Source organism: Saccopteryx bilineata, chromosome 6, assembly GCF_036850765.1.
Source record: "Saccopteryx bilineata isolate mSacBil1 chromosome 6, mSacBil1_pri_phased_curated, whole genome shotgun sequence".
Taxonomy (NCBI): Eukaryota; Metazoa; Chordata; class Mammalia; order Chiroptera; family Emballonuridae; genus Saccopteryx; species Saccopteryx bilineata.
Genome location: NC_089495.1, coordinates 160,866,989 through 160,894,480, shown reverse-complemented (window position 1 = coordinate 160,894,480; position 27,492 = coordinate 160,866,989).

Sequence of the window (27,492 nt, the reverse complement as noted above, 5' to 3'; positions counted from 1 at the left end):
GACTCAGGAATCTATATTTACAGAATCCCCCACCCCCCATGCCGCCTGCCAGTCCGCCAGTGCCTGGTGTGTAGCAGGCAACGAGCACATGAACCATGGCAGCTTCCGTTCCTGTTTGCAGGTAGGACCCGCGTCCTTATCCCACCCCCTTTCCTTTCTTCCCGATTCATGTCACCTGGTTTAGTCTGTTTGGGCTGCCATAAGAAAACACCACAGACCAAAGGGCTTAAGCAACAGATATTTATTTACTTACAGCTCTGGAGGCCGGAAGTCCAATATCAAAGTGCCAGCAAATTCAGTGTCTGGTGAGAAATCTTGTCCCTGGTTTGTATGTGGCCATCTTCTTGCTGAGTTTTCACATGTCAGAGAGAGATCATCTTGTTTGTGTCTCCTCTTATAAAGGCACTAATCCCATTCATGAGGGCTCTACCCTCCTAACTATCTCCCAAAGGCCCCACCCCCAAATACCATCACAATGGGATTAGGCCTTCAACATGGATTTTGGAAGGACACAAACACTGAATTCATAGCACCACCCCAGGAGGGAGTTGAGGTTCTGGCCATTATTTTTGGGTGGTAGTGGTGAATAGGGTTGGTGGGAAAACCAGTCTTGCCTTTCATATCCATTTATAAAAGGTGTCTTCCTTGCCCTCCTCCTTCCCAGCCCCCACTCCTGTCCATACCCACTGTCCTGGTGAGCATGCTCATAGGAACACATCTCTTCTTAAAACAAAACAAAACCAACTTGTTATTTTTTAATAACAAGAAGAATTGCATGCTTAACAAGGATAACTTGGAAAACATAGAAAAGCCCAGTTAAAAACACCAAAAACTGGATGACCCTCTCACTCCAGCCCAGCCTCTGTAAAGACGCTGTGTGTGGCCCTCCGGTCCTTTCTGCGCAGGGCGGGGCTTCCTGTAGAGACACCCTGTTCCTCCCAGTGCGTCCAGCAGCCTGGTTTTCTCAGCATGCTCCCCACTCTCCTTGGCCCACTCGCTCTGTGGGGCCCAAACCCATCTGTGCAGCCCACCTGCTGCCTGCTCCCCGGCTCGCCCCTTCCATAGGGGTCACTGTCTTTGGGGACACACATTGCAGGCTGACAATGCCACGTGATTTACCAACAACACTTAAGACTCCATCTTCCTTTTTCCTGTCCAAGGGCTGGGGGAAGGGTGACATCTTCTGTATTAATATTGTGAAATTTTGACTTACCAGGTGAGAAAGATCCAAGACCTAGTTTCCTTTTGCTAACAGAAAAGGAAACAGCTCTGCATGGGGGTATGCCCCTTTGTCCCTCTCTCCCCTTAGCAGAGAGTGAAGTCTACAAACAGGTTTGGTTCAAGCTCTTGTTAAGAGCAGAGAGGCTGGCCATACCCACTACTTGCCATTCTCATGTCTGATAGTGACTGGGGAGAGTTATGGTTTTATTTGGGGTAATAAACATGAGCTGCTTTGCAACCTAGGACATATCCTGTTTCCATGCAAATGTAGTTTGCGCTGCAAACCCTCCAGGGCAGGAGTCTGGAGACTGCTCTTTCCAGCAGATTGCTCCCTTCACTCCCTTTGACAGAGCAAAGGTGTTCTTCAAGGTTATCCCAGGATAAAAGCAGCTGACCCAAAGGTTCACCTCTACAGAACTTGGGGGTATGGCCACTTCTGTTGAATTAAGAAGTGACAGGGAGGCAGGAAGCTGGCAGCATGTTTTAGATATTACACTGTAAGACAGAGTAACAGCCCCCTTGCCATCTCAACATGTCGGCAAGGCCATATTTTAAAGTCCCACATTTAATAATCCTACCAGAGATGGCTGAATGGGTGCTTCATAGATTTTCAACTTTGGAGCGCATAGAGATCGAATTTGATGAGAGAGGACAAGATATAAATCTTGGCTCTGTGCTCTCCGAACCTTGCCCAGGGGTGGGGCTTTAGGTGCAGAATTCCTTCCAGTCCCATCAACCACACAGGACAGAAAGTGGTCTTCCTGGGAAAACTGAACTCTCATCGCCCCCCAGAGAGATCAGTGACTTCCTTCAGTGCTCGCAGCTAATGAATGTAGAATAGGAGTCACTTTGACTCAGAAACCCACACTCCTGATGTGATCCCTTTCACTGATCACAAAGGAGCCCAAGTTGAGACTTAAGGTAATCCCAAAAGTCCACAGAGAATGTATATTGAAGCTAATGGAAAGACCCCCAAACAGAACTGAGTCCAGGAAGCCGAGTTGAAAGATGACCTGACCCCCAGTCCCCAGGGCTCTGAGATTTTAGAGGTGGTTCTGCAGGGGTGGGTAGCCCTGGAGGAGGAGGGAGGGGCTTTGTAAGGGGGCTGCTAACAGATGGTCCAGGAGCCACGGCAACTCCATCTTCCTGACCAGCTGTCACTAGGAAAATGTGCCCTAGGCTGGAAAAGAGTCACAGAGAGGAGGGGAGAGAAACCAGGCATCTAGAACTTATTTATTTTTCACTCTTCTCCCCCTACCCCCATTATCAGATGACAGTGATCTTCACTGGGTATAGACAGCAAACAAGAGCCTTCCAAGCCAACTTGCTGGGCTCCGGTGTGCATGTCTCCAGTCGGTCATTCATTTGCATCACCCCTGCCCGCACTCATGGATCATGCCCCGTGGTCCATCTGTGCCAGGCTGCTGTTTGCATATGTTAGTGCTGGGCAGGTATCCAGCGGCAGGTGACTGCAGGACCCAAAGGGGCAGCCTACCTGATGGCTGCATTGCGGGGCAACGCTGGATAGATTTTCCACAGGTCTGATGTGAATGGTTTAGCTCCTTGCAAAGCCAGGTCTCTGCCCAGGGCTCTGGAGTTTTCTGGGTCAGGTCAGCAACAGTGGGACTCTGCAACCTGGTCAGAAGCACTTGGGTTGAGAGGACAGTTATTATCTCCAAGCGTCGTGTTTATGGCATATGTGGTACCTGTTTGTATTTTTTTATTGATTTAAATTTATTGTGTTTACATAGATTCAAGTGTCCCACTGAACACATTGCCCTCATCCCCGTGTTCCCCTCTACATTCCCCTTGCCCCCCTCCCCCCTACGCCCTCCTCTCTTCCCTCTAGGATTTGCTTTTCTGCTCTCTATAACGCTGTGTAATGTGTATATAATTGCACCAATTTCTTTCCTTCTCTGATCCCTTCCTATCATCCCCTTTCCCTCTGTCCGCGTTCCCTCTGGTCCCTTTGATCCTGCCTCTGCTTCTGTTCCATTCCTCAGTTCACATTGTTCATTGGATTCCTCAAATGAGTGAGGTCATATGATATTTTTCTTTCTCTGCCTGGCTTATTTCACTTAACATAATAGTTTCCAGGTCCATTCATGTTGTCACAAAAGGTAAGATTTCCTTCTTTTTCAAGGTCCCATAGTATTCCATTGTGTATATATGTACCACTGCTTTAAAATCCACTCGTCCACTGACAGACACTTGGGCTGTTTCCAGATCTTGGCTATTGTGAACAATGCTGCCATAAACATGGGGGTGCATTTTTTTTTGAATCATTGATGTGGTGTTCTTGGGATATATTCCTAAAAGTGGAATGGCTGGGTCAAAAGGCAGTTCCATTTTTAATTTTTTGAGGAATCTCCATACTGTTTTCCACAGTGGCTGCACCAGTTTGCATTCCCATCAGCAGTGCAGGAGGGTTCCCTTTTCTCCACATCCTCACCAGCACTTATGTATTGTTTTGCTGATGAGCGCCATTCTGACTGGTGTGAGGTGATATCTCATTGTGGTTTTAATTTGCATTTCTCTAATGATTAGTGATGTTGAACATTTTTTCATCTTCCTATTGGCCATCTGTATGTCCTTTTTGGAGAAGTGTCTACTCATTTCTTTTGCCCATTTTTTGATTAGATTGTTTATCTTCCAGGTGTTGAGTTTTACAAGTTCTTTATAAATTTTAGTTATTAATCCCTTATCAAGCGTATTGATGAATGTTTTCCTATTGTGTAGTTTGTCTTTTTATTTTGTTCATATTGTCCTTAGCTGTGCAAAAACTTTTTAGTTTGATATAGTCCCATTTGTTCATCCTGTCTTTTATTTCACTTGCCCATGGAGATAAATTGGCAAATATATTGCTGCGAGAGATGTCGGAGAGCTTACTGCCTATGTTTTCTTCTAAGATGGTTATGGTTTCACGACTTACATTTAAGTCTCTTATCCATTTTAAGTTTATTTTTGTGAATGGTGTAAGTTGGTGGTCTAGTTTTATTTTTTTGCGGCAGTAGCTGTCCAATTTTCCCAACACCATTTGTTAAAGAGACTGTCTTTACTCCATTGTATGCTATTATCTCCTTTGTCAAATATCAATTGTCCATAAAGGTGTGGGTTTATTTCTGGGTTCTCTGTTCTGTTCCATTGATCTATGTGCCTGTTCTTATGCCAGTACCAAGCTCTTTTGAGTACAATGGCCTTGTAGTATAACCTGATATCAGGAAGTGTGATACCACCCACTTTATTCTTCTTTTTCAAGATTGCTGAGGCTATTCGTGTTCTTCTTTCATTCCATATAAATTTTTGGAATATTTGTTCTATGTATATCTTTGAAGTATATCATTGGTATTTTAATGGGAATTGCATTGAATTTATAAATTGCTTTGGGTAATATAGACATTTTAATGATGTTTATTCTTCTTATCTATGAACACGGTATATGCTTCCACTTGTTTGTATCTTCCTTGATTTCTTTTATCAATGTTTTATAATTTTCTGAGTACAAATCTTTAACCTCCTTGGTTAAATTTACTCCAAGGTACTTTATTTATTTTTTTTGTTGCAATAGTGAAGGGGATTGTTTCCTTAATTTCTCTTTCTACAGTTCATTGTTGGTGTATAAAAATGCCTCTTATTTCTGAGTATTAATTTTATATCCTGCCACCTTGCTGAATTCATTTATCAGGTCCAATAGTTTTTTGATTGAAACTTTAGGGTTTTCTATGTACAGTATCATGTCATCAGCAAATAATGATAGTTTTACTTCTTCTTTTCCAATTTGGATGGCTTTTATTTCTTCTTCTTGTCTGATTGCTGTGGCTAGGACTTCCAAAACTATGTTGAATAAGAGTGGTGAAAAGGGGCACCCCTGCCTAGTTCCTGACCTTAAGGGGATTGCTTTTAAGTTTTGCCCATTGAGTATAATGTAGGTCTGTCATAGATGACCTTTATTATGTTGAGGTATGTTCCCTGTATTCCCACTTTGCTGAGAGTTTTGATCATAAATGGGTGCTGGATTTTATCAAATGCTTTTTTTGCATCTATTGATATTATCATGTGATTTTTCTCCTTCCTTTTGTTTATGTGATGAATCACATTAATTGATTTGCAAATATTGTAGCAGCCTTGCCTCCCCAGAATAAATCTCACTTGATCATGATGTATGGTTTTTTTCAAGTATTGCTGGATCTGGTTTGCTAATATTGTGTTGAGAATTTTAGCATCTAAATTTATCAGGGATATTGGCCTATGGTTTTCTCTCTTTGTATTGTCTTTGCCTGGTTTTGGAATCAGAATTATGCTTGCCTTGTAAAAGGAGCTTGAAAGTCTTCCCTTCTCTTGAATTTTTTGAAATAGCTTGAGAAGGATGGGAGTTAGTTCTTCTCTGAATATTTGGTAGAATTCGCCTGTGAAGCCATCTAGCTCAGGGCTTTTGTTTGTTGGGAGGGAATTTTTTGATAACTGTTTCGATCTCATTTGTTCTAATTGGTCTGTTTAGGTTTTCTGATTCTTTCAGGTTGATTTTTGAAAGATAGTATGTTTCAAAGAATTTGTCCATTTCACCTAGGTTGTCTAATTTTTTGGCGTACAGTTCTTCATAGTATTTTCTTACAATCCTTTGTATTTCTGCTGTGTCAGTTGTTACTTCTCCACTCTCATTTCTAATTTTATTTATTTGAGTCCTCTCTCTTTTTTTCTTGGTTAGTTTGGTTAAAGGTTCATTAATCTTGTTTACCTTTTCAAAGAACCAGCTCTTGGTTTCATTGATCCTCTGTATTGTTTTTTTAGACTCTATGTCATTTATTTCTGCTCTGATCTTTATTATTTCCTTCCTTCTACTTCCTCTGGCCTTTACTTGCTGTTCTTTTTCTAGTTCTTTTAGATGCAGGGTTAAATTGTTTATTTGAGCTTTTTCTAGCTTCTTAAGGTATGCCTGTAATGCTATGAACTTCCCTCTCAGGACTGTTTTTGCTATGTCCCATAAATTTTGAGTTGTTGTATGTTTGTTTTCATTTGTTTCAAGGAAATTTTTTATTTCTTCCTTGATCTCATTGTTAACCCATTTGTTATTTAATAACATGCTATTTAGTTTCCAAGTGTTTGAGTGTTTTTAAATTGTAGTTGATTTTTAGTTTCATGCCATTGTGATCTGAGAAGATGCTTGATTGGTACCTGTTTGTATTGATAATTTTGGTGGACCATAGGGGTGATTTCACAAACTTTTTCAAAAAGGATTTTTGTCTTTCAGAATTTTTCTTTTGAGACTTCCTCCTTATTTAAAAACTTCTGTGTGTTTCTTTCTTTCTTTTGTCAAATTATGCCTGCTGTGGACTGTTGCAGTCATTACATTTGGAGACTACTTTGGTTTGATGAGGCTTGATGAGATGTACCATTTTTGTAAGAATAACTACATCCATGCATGCACAAGAATCTGAAATACCAGCCAGAGGTTCAGATGCTCAGTTTATACTGAATGTCTGCTCAGGACTTGGTTGGCCTATGTCATTTAATCCACATGACAACCCTAGCAGGGAAAGGACCTTAACATCTACTTTTTTTGTAAATAAGAGAGCAGAAGACAGAGAGAGGCCAAGCCATTTGGGGAAGGTCATGGGTGTTTTAGCTGAGACAATTTAAACCTAGAGTCTGTGCTGAAAGCCATTGTCCTGGAGCTAACACTGCTTGTCACTGGGTGGTGAGATTGTGGGTGCTTTTATATTCATTTTATTGTCTGTATTTTCTTACTTTTAACATGCACATTTTGCAATAGGGAAAAAAACCCAAATTATATAAAAGTAGAGAAAAAAATCAGATGAGAGTGAATTTTTTTGGAATGCAAGGAGTTTAAAAAATTTCCAACCCTCTGTCTCATTATTCCTGCTTCACTGTTTGGCGTTGCTTTGTCAATTTACAAAATTTGCTAAATTGTTACAAAAGCCAACTATATATATTTGTGTCTATGTCGGTATCTATGTTACTTGGTAACCTACCCTAATTCGTTGTAATGAATTGATGGGCAGCAAGGCTGGTTCTAATTTACAGCTGGAAATTATCGAAAAAAACCACAAAGTAGAAAAAAAAGAAACTACAGACAAAATGAAGTGTTATAACACCACATCAGAATGTTCTGGAATTACTAGTACTTGGGGAAAACATTGGGACAGTAGTGTGGATCAGATTGTCATCCTGACAAAATGATATTCAACCCCATTGCATTGTACTGAATACACGTGTTGGCGGTGGCCCATCGTGAGAACCGGCTTCTGTACTCAGGGAACTGCCCCCTTCTGAGACAAAGCTCACCTCTGGAATAACCAGGTATGGGATTTCCCAGCCTCCATTAAAACTGGGGTGTGGGCGCCATGCTGATTATATGTCCCTACACATGGCTTTGGATGAGAAGCCAGGGACAGAAAGAAGCAGGGACCATGCTGAGTCCATTATGATAAGGGTGACAGCAACAGCAGGGATTATGTCCAGATTGCAGAAGGTACAGTGGGAATGGTTATGGAAGTGGTATCTGGGGGCCCAGGGTGCCAGTGATGCAGGTGGCAGCACCCCTATCCTCACTGGGTTAGTTCTATGGTATTATAGAGAGTGGCACCTGGCTGTTTACTTCTGTTCCTCCTGAGCATTCTGCAAGTCACTCAATAACCATTTAATAAATTGTATTTCTATTTAAATAAATCAGAGTTAGCTCCTATTACATGCAACTAAAAACTGATGGATGCGCATATGCTACCATTTATTTCTATATATTTACTGGGTACGTCTTTAATCCAATAATTTCTTTAAACAATAAAATGATAGCAGGGCCAGGAAATGCATTAAGGATCAAGAGATATTTTCAGAATTTCAGGGCTTTAAAAATTAATACAGAATATTTTCATGATTTATAATTTATGAGTGATTTAAGCTTACAATTTTATGGAACTCACTGAAAAGTATTCTAGGATAATCTTTTTCTTTTCTTTTTAGCTAATAAATTGGATCATATATCTAAAGTTTCCAAGGGCCATGAAGGTTGGGATATTACTTACAATGAATCTCATACTTAGTCATTTTCCCAAGTGGTAGTGCATTTACATAATGGTAGGAGTTTTGTGCTGAAGTCTTTTGATTTTCCTTGTTGCTGCACTTTTAGCTCATTTAGTCCCATATTATATTATTAATAACTTATCTTTGCACATCATTGAAATCGCAGTGTTTGATATTTCTTGAAATATCAAAAAAAAAAGAAAAAGAAAAAGAAATTATTCTTTTTCCACTTATCCTCTCCTCCATAAAAGTATAACACTACATATAGATGCATGTAGGTCAAGGGTTTTGTGATTTTTTTGACTGTGTATTTTGGGGGAGTTTTGCATGAGGATAGTGAGGGAAGTTCACAGGCTACAATCTAGAATGCAGACAGTTGTTCCCATATGTAGCAAGCATCCTTTCAGCAAACTTTCCCGGAATTCTTCTGAAGTGTTTTAGCATCTCCCTGCCCTAGGTGCTAAGGCCATGAATTACAATTAAGTTAAACTCTAATGGGAAACCCAAAAGAACAGTGGCTTAAATTAGGAAGAAAAAGTCTGTAAGTAGTCCAGGGCTGGTATTGTGAACCACAGTATTAGTGACCCAGCTCCTCCTGTCTTGTTGCTCTGCAAATGGTTGCTTCATCCATGGGGTCCCTTGTGGTCCACAAGGTCTGCTACAATGACAGCCATTCCATAACATTCTTGCAAGCAGGAGAGGAAGCAGAGAAAAAGGACCTGCTTCTTCCTTTTAGAACACTTTCTGGTTAGAGCTTAGTCACATGACCTGGCAGAGCTGTAAGGGAGCCTGGTAAACATAGTCTTTATCCCAGATGACCATGTGCTCAGAAAAGATTTTTTTTTGTTTTTGTATTTTTCCCAAGTTAGAAGCGGGGAGGCAGTCAGACAGACTCCTGCATGTGCCCAACTGGGATCCACCCGGCATGCCCACCAGGGGGCAATGCTCTGCCCATCTGGGGCGTTGCTGGGTTGCGCCTGGAGCCATTCTAGTGCCTGAGGCAGAGGCCATGGAGCCATCCTCAGTGCCCGGGCAACTTTGCTCCAATGGAGCTTTGGCTGCAGGAGGGGAAGAGAGAGATAGAAAGGAAGGAGAGGAGGAGGGGTGGAGAAGCAGATGGGTGCTTCTCCTATGTGCCCTGGCCGGGAATTGAACCCAGGACTTCCACACACTGGGCCAACACTCTATCGCCGAGACAACCAGCCAGGGCCAAGATTGTTTTTTTAAAATTGAGGATGAAGAGGAGAATGGCTTTCTGAAGGCCACTAGCTGTGTCCATCCCAAGCGGTTATAAAGGATAGGATGAGTTTATTTTCTGAGAGAGAAAATCTCTATGTATGGTTGTTAACTACTATGCAATATATTAAATGTGTTATTAGTGACATATTCAAAGGGCTATTGGAAAGGTAAGAAGGGAGAGGCAGCATGGTAGAGGCCCATCAAACCTGGTCCAGAGTTTGACTAGCTAGGTTTGAATTTGTTTGACGTTACCTAGCTGTGTGACCTTAGGCAAGTTTCTCACCCCCAGTGCCTGCCTTCTAGGATTGGTACATAAAATACTGGACACCCAGTGTCCTAATATTTTGAACATGCTTATACTAAAAAAAATTGTTATTTATCTGAAATTTAAATTTAACTGAGTGTCCTGTATTTTTATTTGCTCAATCTAGCAACCCTACCATTGCTCCTTGTGCAAATGGGACTTATTTAACTTATTAAAGAAATAATTAATCAGTGCACACATATAACGTGCTGGACACTGTTCTAAATGGAGATAAAACTTACACTATGAGGTTATTTAAGGGTTGGACAAGAAAGCTCAGAATCAGAGCTCACTGACTGGTTAAGTGGCTGCTCCTCCTCCTCTTGGGCCTGGAGAAGCTCTGCTGGAGGAGAGGCTGAGGGTTGCTAGTGAAACAACTCTGACAGGTGACGCTTTGGAACCTGTGGCAGAGTAGACAGACACTGACTATCTGGAACGGCCAAATGATTTGTCCTGCCCACCCCAAGTTCCAGTCCGTTCTCTTGCCTGTCTAGAGACCTTCGAGGGCTCCTCTGACTGTAAGCCAGCTGCCCTTCCTCCGATGTCCTAGTACATGTGCTTGTACCTCTTCTTTTGGCCATTAAGAAAACAAAGTTCTTATACTTTCATTCATTCCATAAAAGATTTGAGGTGACTTAGTTGGCAATTTCTCGTTGACTTTGTTGGCATAGCTCTTCCATTTCTCTTTCTCTTTTTTTTTCCTTTCCCTGGGCTTTTGTAGTGTTCCTTGATGTTCTGTGGACTCCCTGCTTCATCTGTAAACTTCCTGAGTTCCAGGGCCATGGCCCACAGTTCACAAGAAATGGTCCTTCTAGGTTCAGGAGCTGCAAGGTAGAACCTCGGTGTCCTCTGGGAGGTAGAACCCACCAATCTTCTGGATGAAGAATACATTCCAAACACCACCACCCATCCCTCTCCCTGAGCATCCACTGGGGGAGCCTGCAGAGCCCTCTCCTGGTCAGACCACCAGCCAAGAAGCTGTCAGCCCGTGGCATGGCTCTGCAAGGACCAACCTCAGGAGCTGCCACAGTGACAGAGGGAGGGGTGTGAGCGACAGAGCCCTGCTTTAAGATACTTTGAATATTAGGCCTCCCTGTGAGATCTTATTCAATTGCCTGAAAAGAACAATGAAAGTCTCTGGGTCTAGACGAATGGTTAACAGCCTGGTATCTATACACAGGTTTCATGGCATTGTGTGATACCCCGGGAATTTATATGCAAAGTTAGGATGTTTATATACATTTGCAATTTTGGGGGGGAAGCCTCAAGGGAGTTTCTAAATAAAGAAGTGGAAGAGTGTCATTCTAGGGACAACTCCAATTTTTTATTTGCCTTTTGACTCTAACTGGGCCCTGGGTCTCCTCATCACAGGGGTTTCGGCCTGTCCCATTGGAGTTCAACTCCCTCTAGATAATTTCTGAGCTCCTCTCAGCCGCCCCACCTTGCAGTCGGTGGGTGGTGGGGTGCTCTGGGAGTGCGGGTGCACCTCAGCATCAGTCTAAGTCATGCATGATCAGGAAGGTTAAATCAGCTCAGGGAAGTGGAGAGAGATGGACGACTCATATTAGCATTGAAAACCAATTATAAATGCTCCTGCGTTATCTGTGGCTTGGGACTTCAGTGCCGTGGCATGCACAGCTGGGAGTCAGCTGCACAAGGATGTAGAAAAGCAGAAAAAAACAAAAGGGAGAGGGGACTTGGCCCTGGGAAAGGGAGCAAAGTGCTCTGCCTTCCCCAATAGGACACTATTCTTTCACTGCTGCAGAGGTCAGCAACTCCCTCTGTAAATGGTCACAGACAAGTCATAAATGAGTGACTGTGGCTGTGTTGCAATAAAACTTTATTTACAAAAAAGGCAGGTGGCGAACTGATTCCACCCCTGAGTTGTAATGTACCTACCCTTGAATTAAAGTTTCTGAGGACCCAGTTCTCTCCTGTTTCCTCCTTTCCTTGGAGACTTTCAAACTGTGCAAGTACATGGGCCCTGTGACTTCCACTCAGTGCCTCCTGGGGTCCCACTGCCTTCTAGGAGACACTCACTTGGATTGTAAATTGAACTTGATATTTTTCTGGGTCGTGTTTTGTGTAGCCTCGTTCTTGGCAAAGAGTGCTTTAGTTGACTTTTCTCGTTAATGACTCTTGTTTCATAAGCCTGCTTGGATGGTCCCCTTGCAACTCCATCCAGCTATATGACGCTTTTCCAATCTGTGTTGATGGGTTCCTGGGGACAGAAGATGGAGCCCAGGACTGACTCAAAGGCATTGCTGCCCCAAAATCTCACCCACCAGGATGGTCCCCACTCAAAACCAGGCAGCAGGGCTCTTGTGGGTGCAGCCACCCTCTCAGAACCATCTATGAAAGAAAATTACAGATACGTAATTATGCATTCATCTGTATGTTTCAAAAATTGTGAGAACATTTTTTAAATTGTGCAAAAAATATAACACAAAATTTACCATCTATTGGGTAACAGTATATATAGATTGGTCTCTGCCTCCAGTTCCTGGCACAGAGCTCCTAAAACCCTTGTGACTGCCTGTGATAAAGTCACCAGGAGCATCTTTTGTTCTGATGAGGTGACTCTGGGCTCCTGGGTGGCTCTGGAATGGGGATGGATACCAGAAAGACCAAGTCGTAATTTGAAGCTCGGAATTTTCAGTCTCCCTGCCCAGTGGTGGGATTCAAATAATTTAAAAACTGTTTTTCTGCCCTAATGACCGTCTTAAGTATAAAAAAAGATACACCAAAAAGTAGTTTATTATTTCATGCATTCAATACTTAAATAAGAACAATAGAAGAGGTACACAAAACTAGATTGTTGTAAGAAAGAGTTTTAAAATATTAATGAAAAAATACTAAATAATACCTGACAGAATGCAATAAACCTGTTAAGATATTTCCATATTGCTTCTTGATTGGCACCCTCACTTGCAATTTTTTTCACCTACAGACAGAATGAACATTACTACGGGCGCTTAGAATACGCTATTGCTCAGATGAATGTTATAAAAGAGTAAGGAATGTAAATTTGTGATTTCCACATAGGGTAGCTGTGCAGGCGCCTACCTTAGAGAGAACCCTGATTACAAGTGCCATTTTAACAACCAGTTCAGTGAACTCAACAAAAAATTAGGTATCAGTTCTGCCCAACCGGTGTGACCTGGCTAAATCCCACCACTGCCCCTGGCCCTTCTTCAGAGAGGGAAGGGCTGTAAATGGTGTTAATGATCGATCATGCCCACGTAAGGCAGCATCCATAAAATCCCAATTAATATGGGGTCCGGAGAGCTTCCAGGTGGGCAAACACATCCACGTACCAGGAACGTGCCACACCCCAATTCCACAGGAACAGAAGCTCCTGTGCCCAGAACCCTCCCAGACCTTCTCCTGTGTGTCTCTTCATCTGCTGTTCATCTGTATCCTTGGTCATGTCGTTCATTGAATGTCATAAGTATTTATCAGAGTCCTGTGAGCCACTCTAGCATATTAACCAAACCCAAGGGAGTCATGGCAACCTCTGATTGGTAGCTAAGTTAGACAGAAATTGTGGGTGACCTGGGGACCCACTGCTTGCAGTTGGTATCTGAAGTGGGGGACAATACTGTGGGACTGAGTGAGCCTTTAACCTGTGAGACCTGCCACTTCCTTCAGGTAGAGAGTGTCAGAATTGAGTTAGGTTGTGGGACAGCCAGCTGCTGTCTGGGAGAATCGGTGGGTGGGGGAAACCCACACACATTTGGTGACAGGAGTGTTAGAAGTGAATTTGATGTGAGTGGTAAAGGAGACACACTGGAGGGGAAGACGATTTTCCTAATACACCAGCTTCACCATTCATAAGTGTAAATACAGCGTTGTTACCTGTCTGCGCATTGCTGTGTAGCAGATCTCCAGCACTTCTTGCAAACTGGATTCGTATACCCACTGAACAACCTCCCTTAGCCCTTGATAACCACTGTTCTCCTTTCTAAGACTTTGACTCCTCTCGGTACCTCATATGAATGAATGGTATAGTAATTGTCTTTTTGTGACTGGCTGATGTCACTTAGCATGATGTCCTCAAGATTCATCCATGTTTCCCTTGTATCAGAATTTCCTTCTTTTTTTTTTTTTTTTTTTTTAAGGTTGAACAATATAGTCCACTGCATGGACAGGCCACATTTTCTTAATGTATTTACTCATTAATGGATATTTAGGTTGCTCCCACCTCTTGACTACCGTGAATAGTGCTGCAGTGAATGCAGATCTCCATTTAAGATCCTGTTTTCAATTCTTTTGGGTATAAGTTGTCCCTCGCCATATCGTGGTTCACATTTCGCAGTCTCACTGTATCGCAGATTTTAAAATTGTATATATCTAATTTGTATCGCAGGTTTTTTGCTGTATCACAGGATTTTGTGGTATATAGATTTTTATATATTTATTATTTCAATTATTTTTGCATGAAAATAAGCAAAGTAAGCGTGGGAAAGGTTAATAGCAGGTGGGAAAGATTTATAAAAGTGTGGAGAGGGTTTACAAAGCCTTAAAATATATATAAATAATAAAATAAATATAAGGTCGCTACTTTGAAGATTTTTGCCTATCGTGGGGGGTTCTGGAATGTAACCCCCGAGACAGACGAGGGACCACTGTGTACCCAGAAGGGAGATTTCTGGATTGCATGGTCATTCTATTTTTATTTTTTTTCAGGAACCTACATACTGTTTTTCATAGCAGTTACATCATTTTACATTCCCATCCACATATTGATAGCTTTTATTTAAAAAAAAAAACCCCAGAAAAAATGCAAACAGTTTAGCCTACAGTAGTTTCATTCCCTCGTTCATTAAAATGTGTGTATAGAGTGTCGACACTGGTCACTGGGCTACTTCACTGGACCAGACAGATACTTGCCCTGTTGAAGTTACAGTCTTGTTGGGGAGATGGTCAATAACAAATATGTAATTCTACTAGAGAAATAAGAGAAGAGTTTAAGTAAGCTCTCTTGTTTGGGGGGAGGGAAGTGGTCTTGGGGCTACAGGGTACAAGTGGAGGAAGTATTCCCCCTTGGGACTCTTCCCACATCAGGCACGAGCATCTCAGGAACCTGCAGTTGGAGTGCCACTGTTGGCCAATTCAACACATACTTTTTATTTAAAAATTGGGATGAAATTTATATAACATAAAATTAACATTTTAAATGAATGATTCAATGGCGTTTAGTACATTCACTGTGCAATAAATGCTCAGTAAAAAGTCAGTTGATTTAAATCAGTGATTTTCAACCTTTTTCATCTCATGATACACAGAAACTAATTACTAAAATTCTGGGCGCACCAAAAATATATCTTTTGCCAATGTGACCAAAAAATAGGTATCATTTTGATTTATTCACACCAGAAGGCTATTGTTATGTTGGTCGTTGTCATATTTTTATTAGATAATCTAAGGGAAAAGAGGTCAGTGCCTGACTAAATAGTCAGGTATTGCTTGTTTTTAAAAATTCTTTGTGATACACTGGTTGAAAACCACTGATTTAAATGAATGATGTCTTCCATTGGAATGCAGATGTTACCTAGCTGCCTCCTGACCTAGACCTTTGGGACGTCCCCCTCCCCAAAATGGTAAATCACTTGTTGGGCATCCAGGTAACCCGAGTTACCTCTGCTCCAAGTAGAATCAAACTGAAATGTCAACTGGCATTTTGGATTCAATTCAGGAAATAATAATGTTTTCTGCCCAGGTCACCTTGGCTTCAGATCGTCGGTGCTCTGATTGAAAAGGCTTCTGAGAACTCTGTATTCACATATTAGTCTAATAATGGACACACTGGAAGATGGCTTCCCGGGTCAGGGCTGCTTTTATGTGTCCCTGTACTCCTTGGGCATAACTTACCGCCGGGGAACATCTGCATTATCTAATTTATTCCTTTGAAGCATTTCATTTTTGTTGGTTGCTCTTTAAAGGTCATTACCGAATAAACACAGAACGAAAGGTCACTGCACCCTGTGGAAAATCATCATGAAGCTGCTCATTGGCCCTGTTCAATTCCAACACCAGCCTCCTCTCTGGCAGAGCCTGTTCTTTGGGTGGCTAATTGTGCTGCCTCTTGTTTCATGGCTCTGGGTTTGGGAATGGGGTTAACAGTTGGATGACAACATGTACAACTCTCATGGCAAATCCTTATTTATGGAAGTGCAGGCTAAGGTGTGGGGACAGGAGATGGGGATTAAATAATCGCCAGAGGCCACGAAGACGTAGAACAAGTTCTGGCTGGCACTACTGAACTACAGCAGTCGTGTCCCGGATGGACTGGATGCCTAGGGGTGTGAAGATGAAATTAAGGACTTGTTAAGCAGGATTTTGGAAGATCCTACAGAAGGGAGAGAATGGCAACAGCCTAGGGGTGTTCACCTTTGTTTGTGTTTTTAAAGAGTAAAGAAGGAAGAGACCTCACTGAGGCACGGCCTGGGAAGAATCAATAAGATTGCATAGACAGCTTTTTGCCACAAGGAGGGCAGGTGGGCTGACCTGCCCCATCCTTGTGAGCACAGAGAGGGTGTTTGCTCAGCTGTACTTGACTCCCAGGAAATGGCCAGGGTGGTGAGGGCCTGGGGCTGGGCCATTAGACAAACAGCTGAAAAAACCCATATTAAGGTTTGAGGAAGGAAGAGTTGGGATGACCTGAGTATAGCCTTTAGGTTACAGGAAAAAGATACAGGTGGGCTCTGGCCAGTTGTCTCACTGGTGGAGTATCAGCTCAGCATGTGGATGTCTCGGGTTCAATTTCTAGTCAGGGCACACAGAAGAAGCAACCATCTGCTTCTCCAACCCTCTCCTTTCTTTGTCTCTCTTCTCCTCCCACAGCCATGGCCTGATTTGTTCAGGGGAGTTGGCCCCGGTGCTGAGGATGGCTCTGTGGAGCCTCACCTCAGGTGCTAAAATTAGATTGGTTGCCAAGCAACAGCCTTAGATGGGCAGAGCATCACTAGCAGGGGGCTTCCCAGATAGATCCCAGTCAGGGCACATGTGGGAGTCTGTCTCTCTGTCTCCCTTCCTCTCAACTTAAAAAAAAAAAAAAGAAGTATATGGCTCCAGAGGTAAAAGTAGGACCATTGAGTAGCAGAGATGTCACCTGAAGCTGCTTGTCATGCTGATGTGCTAACAGTCCTCTCTGGGGTACTGGCTACTACATAGGGATTCTCAGGCCCTTGCCAATCCTGTACCCTGGCTCATTTCCAGGGGTCTAAGCCAGCCTCTGCCAGCAGTGTGCAGCTGTGGACCAGCCGTCCAACTTCCTTAGGCTGGCAGCTTACCCCATGCCTATGATAGATGCACTATAATTGAAGAAAAACACCAGCTCCTTAGAGGGAACTCGGAGGAAAGCCACAGTGATGCTGAGAGACTTGGGAAATGCGGCTGCTGGTGGGCTCTGAGGAAGAGCCTGGAGGAGGCAAACAGAGCTGAGAAAAGCCCATCCATCATCGTGGAGCCTGGAACACTTACTGCGTAGAAGAGAGTGACTCACTGCCGGCTAGCCTTGCTGAAGACAGGGCTTAACTGCATCACGGGAAAGTTCGGTGAGACCAGCTGGATAGCAGCCTCCTGCATTTTATTGACGTTAAGACTCCATCAACCTGAGGATGCCCCGTTATTTTGTGAGCCCTCCAGAAAGAAAAAGACACACGTGCTGCCCAAACTGTATACCTTGCTTATATTCTCCCATGTTTCCAGTGACCATCTGTCTCCCAGGGGCCGGAAGAGTCCCCCCTCTGCTTCTTCCCAACCTCTGAGGCCCTGCTGTGAGGTTTGTGCCCGTGCTTTCCATGTGGGAGCATGACCCGGCCACCAAGGCTGCTCCCCACTGTCACCTTACTGCTGTGGCATTGCAGGAAGGATCAGGTTTCCGAGATGCCCAAGTCGGGGCAGGGTGGTGGTTCGTGCATCTTTGCATCAACGAAATACAGCGGTTAATCTTCTCTACATGCCTGGAGTGAGAGTGGAGCCTCCCCTCAGTCCCCAAGCCTTCTGGGGCTACTGGGACAGTAAACAGTGCTGGGGACAGTAGGGAACAGAGCTGCCAGAGCCCCAGCTGGTTTGGCCTTATGCTTTCTCAGATTGCCAGGGCTGAGGACTGAGCCAGATGGTTTCCTTTGGTGGCTCTAACAGAAACTGCCCAGTTTTGTTTTGTTTTTAACCGTGCTGTTAGAAATCCTCCAGTACCATTCAGCCTGGCACTCTAATGAGAAAGAGAAAGTTCTGTCCCATGATGCTCTGCGGGTCAAATAATAAACAGCTGTAAATGAAAGGGCAGGGGGCTGTTTGTTTTCATTAGCGCCATCTGCAGAAAAGCGTCACCTTAGACACGAAGTGGGCCCTTAGGTCACGCAGATGGATCTTTCTGGGAGCCTGCAGTGATCAGCTTGGCTTAGTTTTTGAAACTTTAACGAACTCCCTTGGCAGGGAGAAGCATCCTAATGTCTCCACACGGTCCTTGTTGCCTTAAGAGCATCTCTTCTTTGTCTGAGATGGTGGTTCTCCACTGGGGGCTGTTTCCCCTTCAGGAGGCGCTGGGCAATGTCTGGAGACATTAATGGTTGTCACAACTTGGAGGGGGGGTACTACTGGCATCTAGTGGGTGGAGGCCAGGGATGCTGCCACGTCAGCATCCCATCATGCACAGGACAGCCCCCATCCCCTAACAAAGCATGATCCAACACAAATGTCAGTAGTACCAAGGCTGAGGCATGCTAATAACCGAAGCAACCAGTAAGTGCAAGGTGCTGCTCAGGACTGTTGCATTCTCTCTTTTGAAATCTGGAGAGGAGAAAGGAAGAAAGGGAAATAAAATCTTCCCTGGCAGCACCCACCACAGCCTTCCCGCAGAGAAACGTCGTAATTGCTAATCAAAGGCTATAATGCACTTGATACTTCTGGGTGGCTTCCCTGATCTTGAAACAGTAGAAGAAATAGCACATGCACAGAGTCAGGCTGCTGAAGGGACAGACTTCATCCATAAGCTCTGTGCTCCTCACCCTTGACTGGAATACAGGAATGGCTCAGGAATCTGGTTAGAATGCAGGGTCTGGTGCATCAGGTTGCGGGGAGGCCCGAGACTGTGCATAACTACCAGGCTCACCACCTGGGAGCTCCTGAGGATGCTTGTGCTGCAAGTGCGGAGATCACATGATTGGTTGACAAGTAAGGTGCTACCCTGACCCATGGAATTCCTGAGCCTGTTAAGGGACTAGGACTGTGGCTCCCACTATTCATTTAAGTTTAAATAATGGGAAAACCCTGTATAAAGCTTGTGCACAAATGGTCAGGTTTCCTTCATACACGTGTGATGTGATGCAGAGTGATGACCAACTCATTCTGGTTTGGGCAGACTATTCTAGTGAAACCCAAAGTTCTGCATCCAGGAAACCGCTTTGTCTTTTGAAACCAGGACAGTTTGGTCATCCCACTAGCTCTGCCATATCCTTAGGGCAAGGGCACGGCAAGACCTTTCAAACTTCCTTTCACGAGGAAGGCTCTGAGTCTCATTGCATTGGAGATTCAAAGTAGGCATTTTATTTTGTTCTTTTCTGTCTCTCCAATTCTAGAAGCAGATATGAAATCAGGAAGCCTTATATCAGGCCACATTTTGTGTCATCAGATGGATTGTGTTTCGCATCCTTTTGCTGTGACTTGTACTCTTCACCAAGTTCCCCCAATCTCCCATCTCTTCTTCCTCCCATCCCTGCTCCTCACTGACCTCAGATTCTCTAACCTCCTTTGAACAGGCCATGCCCCCTACTCTAAATCTTTCAGTATTTCCTGACTGGTAGCACTCTCAAGGATTTTGCTCTCAAGGAAATTTTGTTGTTGGTAGACAAAATGTGTGAGATAGTTCCACACATTTAAATGGATTGTATTCTCAGTGGGTGACAAATATACATGAATCTTTTCTTTAAAAGGCTCAAGATTTTATACGACCAAGGGCCACTGTGCTAGCTGTAAGGTCTGTGTTAATGTGGATTTGCAGATGAACCAGGGTAGAATGGTAAGCTCACTGTCTGAACCCTCCCTGATGTGGCTGACCCATTTCCGTGTGGTGGGCCAGACACTCCTGGTTAATTCTGCCCCTGGGCCTTTGCTTAAACTGGTTTCCCGATCAAGAATGTCTTCTCCTTTCCTGTCTGCCCTCCTGTCCCCTTCACTCCTCCAGCCCTTAGTGCTCTCAACTCTAGGACTTCTGGCATTGAGTCTGAATGGCTCTGTCTTCCAACTGAATAGTCACCCATCTGGCCCAACAAGGGTTCAAAGATGGGGAAGTCACTTTGAGAGAAGAGAATGAATAAGTACTTCAGTGGGAAGACAATCTCAGGGTGAGCTCCTTCCCCGGCCCCCTTCTAGCCTCGTCACCTCAGGTCTCATCAGCCTCCTGGGGCAGCAGCCACACTTGATTTTTTGGTTAATTTTGCATTTAGGGATTTTTGTGGGATTGTGTTCAAGAAGTCTTGTCAGGGAGTACGGCCTATTATAAATGAAGAGTCTCAAAAAAAATGTAGGTCACTGCTCATTTATTTGACAAATATCCATTCAGTGTCTTCTCTATTCACCAGAGGGAGAGCACACAGTAGTAATTCCCTTTAGGTTGAAACCCTGATTAGTCTATGGGTTAGCATAAGGAATGGAGAAGGCTTGGGAGCTACTCACATGCATTTACATTATTGTTTTCCTGGCCTTTCAAAGCCAAGGATGATGTGTTTCTATTTTCTTTCTTTTTTTTTCCTTTTCTTTGTATTTTTCTGAAGCTGGAAACGGGGAGAGACAGTCAGACAGATTCCTGCATGCGCCTGACCGGGATCCACCCGGCACTCCCACCAGGGGGCGACGCTCTGCCCATCAGGGGGAGATGCTCTGCCCCTCCGGGGCATCGCTCTGTTGCAACCAGAGCCACTCTAGCGCCTGGGGCAGAGGCCAAGGAGCCATCCCCAGCGCCCGGACCATCTTTGCTCCAATGGAGCCTCACTGCGGGAGGGGAAGAGAGAGACAGAGAGGAAGGAGAGGGGGAGGGGTGGAGAAGCAGATGGGCGCTTCTCCTGTGTGCCCTGGCCGGGAATCGAACCCGGGACTTCTGCACGCCAGGCCAACGCTCTACCACTGAGCCAACCGGCCAGGGCCGTGTTTCTATTTTCTACCCCCTGCAGCTGTGATTCCAAGCTTCCGGTCCTGAGCTTGAAGGCACTTCCTGGCATTATGTTTGTCGATTGTTTATACTTCCAAGAAACAGATGACATAAAGGCAAATTAAAATCCAATTTTATTACTTTGGGCTCGAGTGACAGCCTCTCAGTTCTTTGGCTCTGGCATCTCATGTTGATCGGAAGCTCTGATTGGTAGTTACCTAATGTGTCTTTGATTAATAAAAATGGGGGAAAGAATTCATTTTTGCTTCACATAGTTTGTTTGAAAAAAACTCTTTCAAACTATATTTTTTTTGAGGAGGGTGAGGGTAGAGAAATAATAATGGGTGACCTATAGTTAGTACAGAGATGATGACTTGTTAGAGAATTGATGCTTGTTAAAATGAGTACAAAGTAGGTTTTAATATCAACAAATCATAGTGCTTTGGTATCAACAAAATCATAGAGCTTCCCCACTCTGGGTATAGAAGGTTCTGGAAGAAGTAGGCCTGGCACTCTCAACTCCAGAGCAGGCAGCTCAGGAGACAACATTCTGAAGTCCAGCTGCCATGTGTCCCCCTGATGGCAGTTGGGGTGGTGGTGGGGGCTCTGTATGAAGGAAGGCCTGCTCTTTTGTACTTTTCCGGGGCTGGTGGGAAGACACAAGAAGCCTTAGCCTTGAACACTTTGCCCTGAACCTGTGGTTCCCCAGGCGTCTCTGCAGAGCATTTGAGATGGCCAGAGGAACAGGGTCTCCGGAAGGTGGTGGGGGCCCATACATCAGTGCGCATCTCAGGGCTCGGAGGTCCTATCTGATCCAAGGCCCTGCCAGCCATCTGTCTGTGAACTGGAAGGCAAGAGTATGACTGCAGTATGACAGGCCCGTCTGGTAGTGACCGGCAGTCCCCAGGGGCTCCTGGAGGAGCACATGGCAGTGGGAGAGAGAAGGGACCTTCACTGGCCCTCTGGCCCTCCTCTCATGGAGACTATCTCATTGTGCAGCTGGCCTGTGGAAGAGCTAATGAGGTGCAGAAAACTCTGTGGAAATGATTGATTAAAACAAATCATGGATGTTTTCAAGGGAACCTGGCTTTCTAAGGAGCTAGGTGTTTTCAACATCCAGGTGGCTTTAGATATAAGTGCAGAGAGTCTATTCTATTAACCAAGATTCTTGGGGTGAGGATCAGGAGTGTCACTACTGACTAGAGTCTTATTATTTAAGCCCAATGAGCCTGTTTTCTGTATTCACCCTCTTTTATACCTCATTAACAATTTTTAGATTATGAAAGGGACATAATATTGTAGAAAGGGGAATAAACTTTTACACTCTCAGCATCCAATGTCTCAACTACTTTAATTTGTATGACTTCCCTTTCAGTCTTCTGTGACCTGCATTTTTGACCATTGTAATAACAAATGGTGTATCGCTTTATATACGTACTGTGCGCTAACCAATTGCACCACGGGAGCTCCGGCATTTCATTTTGTATACTGCTTTTTTTCACAAAAGACAGTATCATAAATATTTCCTGTGCTGATAAGGTATTTATTATTTTGACTTACCGCATAAAGTTGACTGCATTTATGTTCTGTAATTTCTGAACTTCCTTTTGCGTAGCAGAGCAATCAATATCATTTCCCCCCCTATATTTTAAATACTTTTATTAGGAAATCATTCTGATGGGCCGACCCCATTAGCAGGAACAGAAGGCACTGTGCAGTTTGGAGACTCCATCATTCTGTTACATTTGATAAGTTATTTTTTTTTTAATGTCAAGGCTTTCTGTGTTATCATCTCGCAGCTCCCCTTGAGGATTCCTGACCGCGTGGAAAGACTCTGAAGCCTTGCTAGTTCCGGCAACATCAGGTAAAGAGGTCATTGTGAGTCTGTACAAAGTCTCAACGACAAATTATTTCAAGATAGTTATGGAAGATTTATCATGAAAATCATTGTGTAGTATTCATACTTCCTTATTTTCAGGGTGTGTGAAATGTAGAATGGGGACCTTGGTCGTTCCTTAGTGGGCGTGCCTGGAAAGTACTTGAAACATTTCTATTAGTGTTGGTGTTCTGAGCTATTCCCTGTAGCCTTGCTTACAATAATCATTTTCATGGTTGAGGTGGAAAGCTATGACTCTAATCCGACAGTTTAGGATGTTTAGGGACTCACAAATGTGTGAATTGTGGGAGAAATGGGGCCAAGGGGAGATGTGGGTGCCAGCGCCACGCTGGCACGACCAGCTCCGTGTCCAGGGTCGTGCTGCCATCTGCGAAGTGAGAGCCTTGGACCAGAGCTTTTTGGAGGTTCTTTCCAGCACTCAATTTTATGATGTCACCCTGGCTGGTTAGCTCAATGGGATAGTGTTGTCCCAAAACACCAAGGTTGTGGGTTTGATGCCCAGTCAGGGTACACAAAAGAAGCAACCAATGAATGCACAACTGAGTGGAACAACAAATGAATTCTTCTCTCTCTCCCCTTTCCTCTCTCTGTCTTTTTTTTTTTTTTTTTTTTTTTTTTTTTAGCAAGGGTGTGTGTGTGGGGGGAGAGACAGACAAGGACAGACAGACAGGAAGGGAGAGAAATGAGAAGCATCAACTCATAGTTGTGGCACCTTAGTTGTTCATTGATTGCTTTCTCATATGTGCCTTAACAGGAGGAGGGGCCTAGAGCAGAGTGAGTGACCCTTTGCTCAAGCCGGTGACCTTGGGCTCACTGGGATCATGTCTATGATCCCACACTCAAGCCGGTAACCTTGGGGTTTCAAACCTGGGTCATTAGTGTCCCAGGTCAATGCTCTGTCCACTGCACCACTGCTTGGTTAGGTCTTCTCTCTGTCTTTCAAAAATCAATCAATAAAATAATTTTTTTAAATGTTGTAAGCTATGATGATCTTTGGCCCTGTATTAGTTTGTTAAGGCTGCCTAACAACATACCACAGAGAGGGTGACTTAAGAAACAGAAACTTACTCTTTCAGAGTTCTGGAAGCCAGAAGCCCTGAATCAAGGCATCCATCAGGGTAGATTCCTCTCGAGGCCGTGATGCAAGGATCTGTCTGGGTCTGTCTCCTTGGCTTGTAGGTGGCTGCCTTCTCCCTGTGTCTCTTCACATCCCCTTCCCTCTGTGCGTGTCTATCCACATTTCCTTTTTCTAAGGACACCAGTCATGTTGGAGGACAGCCTACCTTCATGGTTTCATCTTAACTTGGTTACCTCTATAAAGATTCTGTCTACAAGAAAGGTCGCATTCTGAGGTATTGGGGGTTAGGACTTTAAGGGAATTATGTGGGGGATGCAATTTAACTCATAAGCTGAATTTAACCCACAGAGACTGAATTAGGAGGCTTGGTTGACTCCCTATTAGATTGGGATAGTTCCCGTTAGCACAGTCTTGCTCTCTCTCTCTAATTAGGAATACAAAAAAACAAAATCCAAAAAACTTTTTAAATACAACAACAGAAATTGATTTTCTCACAGTTCTAAAGGCCAGAAGTTTCAACATCTGAAATCAAGATGTCAGCAGGGCATGCTCTGTCTGAAGGCCCTGGGGCGGAATCCTTCTCTGTCTCTTCCAGCTTCTCGGGGCTCCAGACATTGCTTGGCTTGTGGCCATGTCACTCCTGTCTCTGCTTTCATCTTCATGGGGCCTTCTGTTCTGTGTCCTGCCTTCTCCCCTTCTGTCTCTTATGAGTCCATATGTCATAGAATTTAGAACCCATCTGGTTAACCCAGGATGACCTCATCTTAAGATCTCTGATTATATCTCTAAAAGCCCTTTTCCCATAGGAGGACACATTCACAGGTGTCAGGAATTAGGACTTGGACATATCTTTTGCAGGGGGGGGCACCATTCAGTGCACTACCCAGGGCTTCTCAGATGGACTTCAGACAGCAACCACAGGTGTCTAGCTCTGGCCAGGCCACCCGGCTCAGGCTGAGGGGCTCTGGGAGCTTTGGGGTCTGCTCCTCTTTTTTGACTATAGACAGTCGAGGGAACCTATCTTCTTCTCTTCTGTACTTGGGGAGCCTCCCCACTCTCACCCGCCATCCAGTCCTCTGTGGGTTCCTGGAGAGAGGAATAAAGCTGTTTGGAAGGCCGCCTCCTTCTGTGTTCCCCGGGGCCTCTTAGGATCTTTGTAAACCCTTAAAGAACTGCTTTTTTGAGATCTCATCCCATATTGCTCCAAGCATACTAAAATGCTCCCTCATTCCACATTAAGCCCTTTATTTCCCTTTATAAAAATAATCAGATTTTTTTTTTTTATAAATTTGCTTTTGAAATTATTTGGCTCTCAGGTTATTTAATTTATGACTGGCTGTGATTTCTTGGCCATTATTACGCATCCTTAGGAGTTCTCTTTAGCGAGGAAAGTTAAGCCTCAGATTGTTTTCTGAATGTAATTAAATTTTCATGAATACGAAAGTCAACAATTAGCAAGGCTTTACAGGCATTGAGTTAAACAGTTATTAATTTAAATTTCTACAGTTTTTTTTGTAGCCCAAGATCCAATATTTTAATTTTTTTTTTAATTTTTTTTTTTTTTCCATTTTTCTGAAGCTGGAAACAGGGAGAGACAGTCAGACAGACTCCCGCATGCGCCCGACCGGGATCCACCCGGCACGCCCACCAGGGGCGACGCTCTGCCCACCAGGGGGCGATGCTCTGCCCATCCTGGGCATCGCCATGTTGCGACCAGAGCCACTCTAGCGCCTGGGGCAGAGGCCACAGAGCCATCCCCAGCGCCCGGGGCCATCTTTGCTCCAATGAAACCTTAGCTGCGGGGGGGGGGGGGGGGGGGGGGGGGGAGACAGAAAGGGAAAGCGCGGCGGAGGGGTGGAGAAGCAAATGGGCGCTTCTCCTGTGTGCCCTGGCCGGGAATTGAACCCCGGTCCTCCGCACGCTAGGCCGACGCTCTACCGCTGAGCCAACCGGCCAGGGCTTTTTTAAAAATTTTAACCATTTTATAGGCCCCTGGAAAACCTGGAGACCCCAGATACTGTCTGCCAGTTTCTGATTGCCAAGAGGGCCCTACTGTCTTCCTTGCCTAGTTGCTCCTTCCCACTAGGAATCGGGATTTTTCTTTCCCAAACCCTGGCTCCCCCCTCCCCAGTGGGTTGCCTGCTGTGTCCCTCCCTGGAATGGCTTGGATCAGGACTTGAGTATAGTCGTGGTCTCACCTATAGTTTCCCTCCATCCTGAACCTTCTAGTTCTGACTCTCTCTGTGGACCTTTCTGCTGAATAACCATCCCTGGCCTTGCCTGGCCCTGCCACTGTCTCAGTGACAGCCGGCCTCACATGGCAGAGCCCTCCAGAGTCCCTCAGTGCCCTGTGCTCTGAAAGGCGCTGCACTTGTTTAACACTCTGCTGTCACTGTCTTGAGATTCCTAAAAGTTTTGTCTTGGAATTGGTGTTTTGTAAGCAAAGTTTGATGAGACAGTGGCATCTGCAGTGAGCAGATGAGGCAGCCAGAAGAATGGAAAAAGCTTTATATTTTTGTACTTTTAATGGCACCTTATTCCTGCCTTTTGAGTAATGAGCCTTTCATTTTCATTTTGCACCTGGCCAGCCAAATTACGTAGCCAGTCTTGCCTATAAATGACAGTGAGTGAGGACCAAGGGTGGGTCTTGGTGGTTCATGGCATCATTGGGGAAAGGCATCGGAACTTCAATGCTTCTAGACAAAAAGAAGTGTATTGGTTTCCAAATGCTGCTAAAACAAATTATCATAAATGTAGTGCTTGAAACAACTTCATGTTACAGTTCCAGATGTCAGATGTGCTAAAGTTGGTAAGACTGCATGTTCCTTCTGGACGTTCTAGGGGAAAATCCATTTCCTTGCCTTTTCCAGCTTCTAGAAGCTTCTTGCCTCCCTTGACTTGTGACTGCGTTGCTCTGACCCATGTTGTGTGTTCATGGTCATATCTCCTCTTCTTCCTCTGACTTTGCTGCCTCCCTCTTCTACCTTACGAAGACCTTTGGAATTATAGTGAACCCACCTAGATAATCTAGGGCCATCGCCCCATCTCAAGATCTTTAACTTAAGCACACCAGCAAGAAACCCTTTTGCCGTGTAAGGTGCCTGCTCACAGATTTTTTAACTTAAGCACACCAGCAAGAAACCCTTTTGCCGTGTAAGGTGCCTGCTCACAGATTTCAGGGAATAGACACAGACACTTTTGTGCGGGGCAGGGGGCAATGTTCTGCCTACCAGAGGAAGCTAGTTGTTTTCCAGCTTCCGTCTTTAAACATCTACCAAGGTACATCAGGTTTTGGGGGTTCTGAAGTTTATACAATTTTAAGGGTCTTCCTTAAGAAAAAGGAATTAGAAATTTTATTATTAAAATGAATATTACTTTTTTAATTTTTTACAGAGACAGAGAGAGAGTCAGAGAGAGGGATAGAGAGAGACAGACAGGAATGGAGACAGATGAGAAGCATCAATCATCAGTTTTTCATTGCGACACCTTAGTTGTTCATTGATTGCTTTCTCATATGTGCCTTGACCGCGGGCCTTCAGCAGACCGAGTAACCCCTTGTTCAA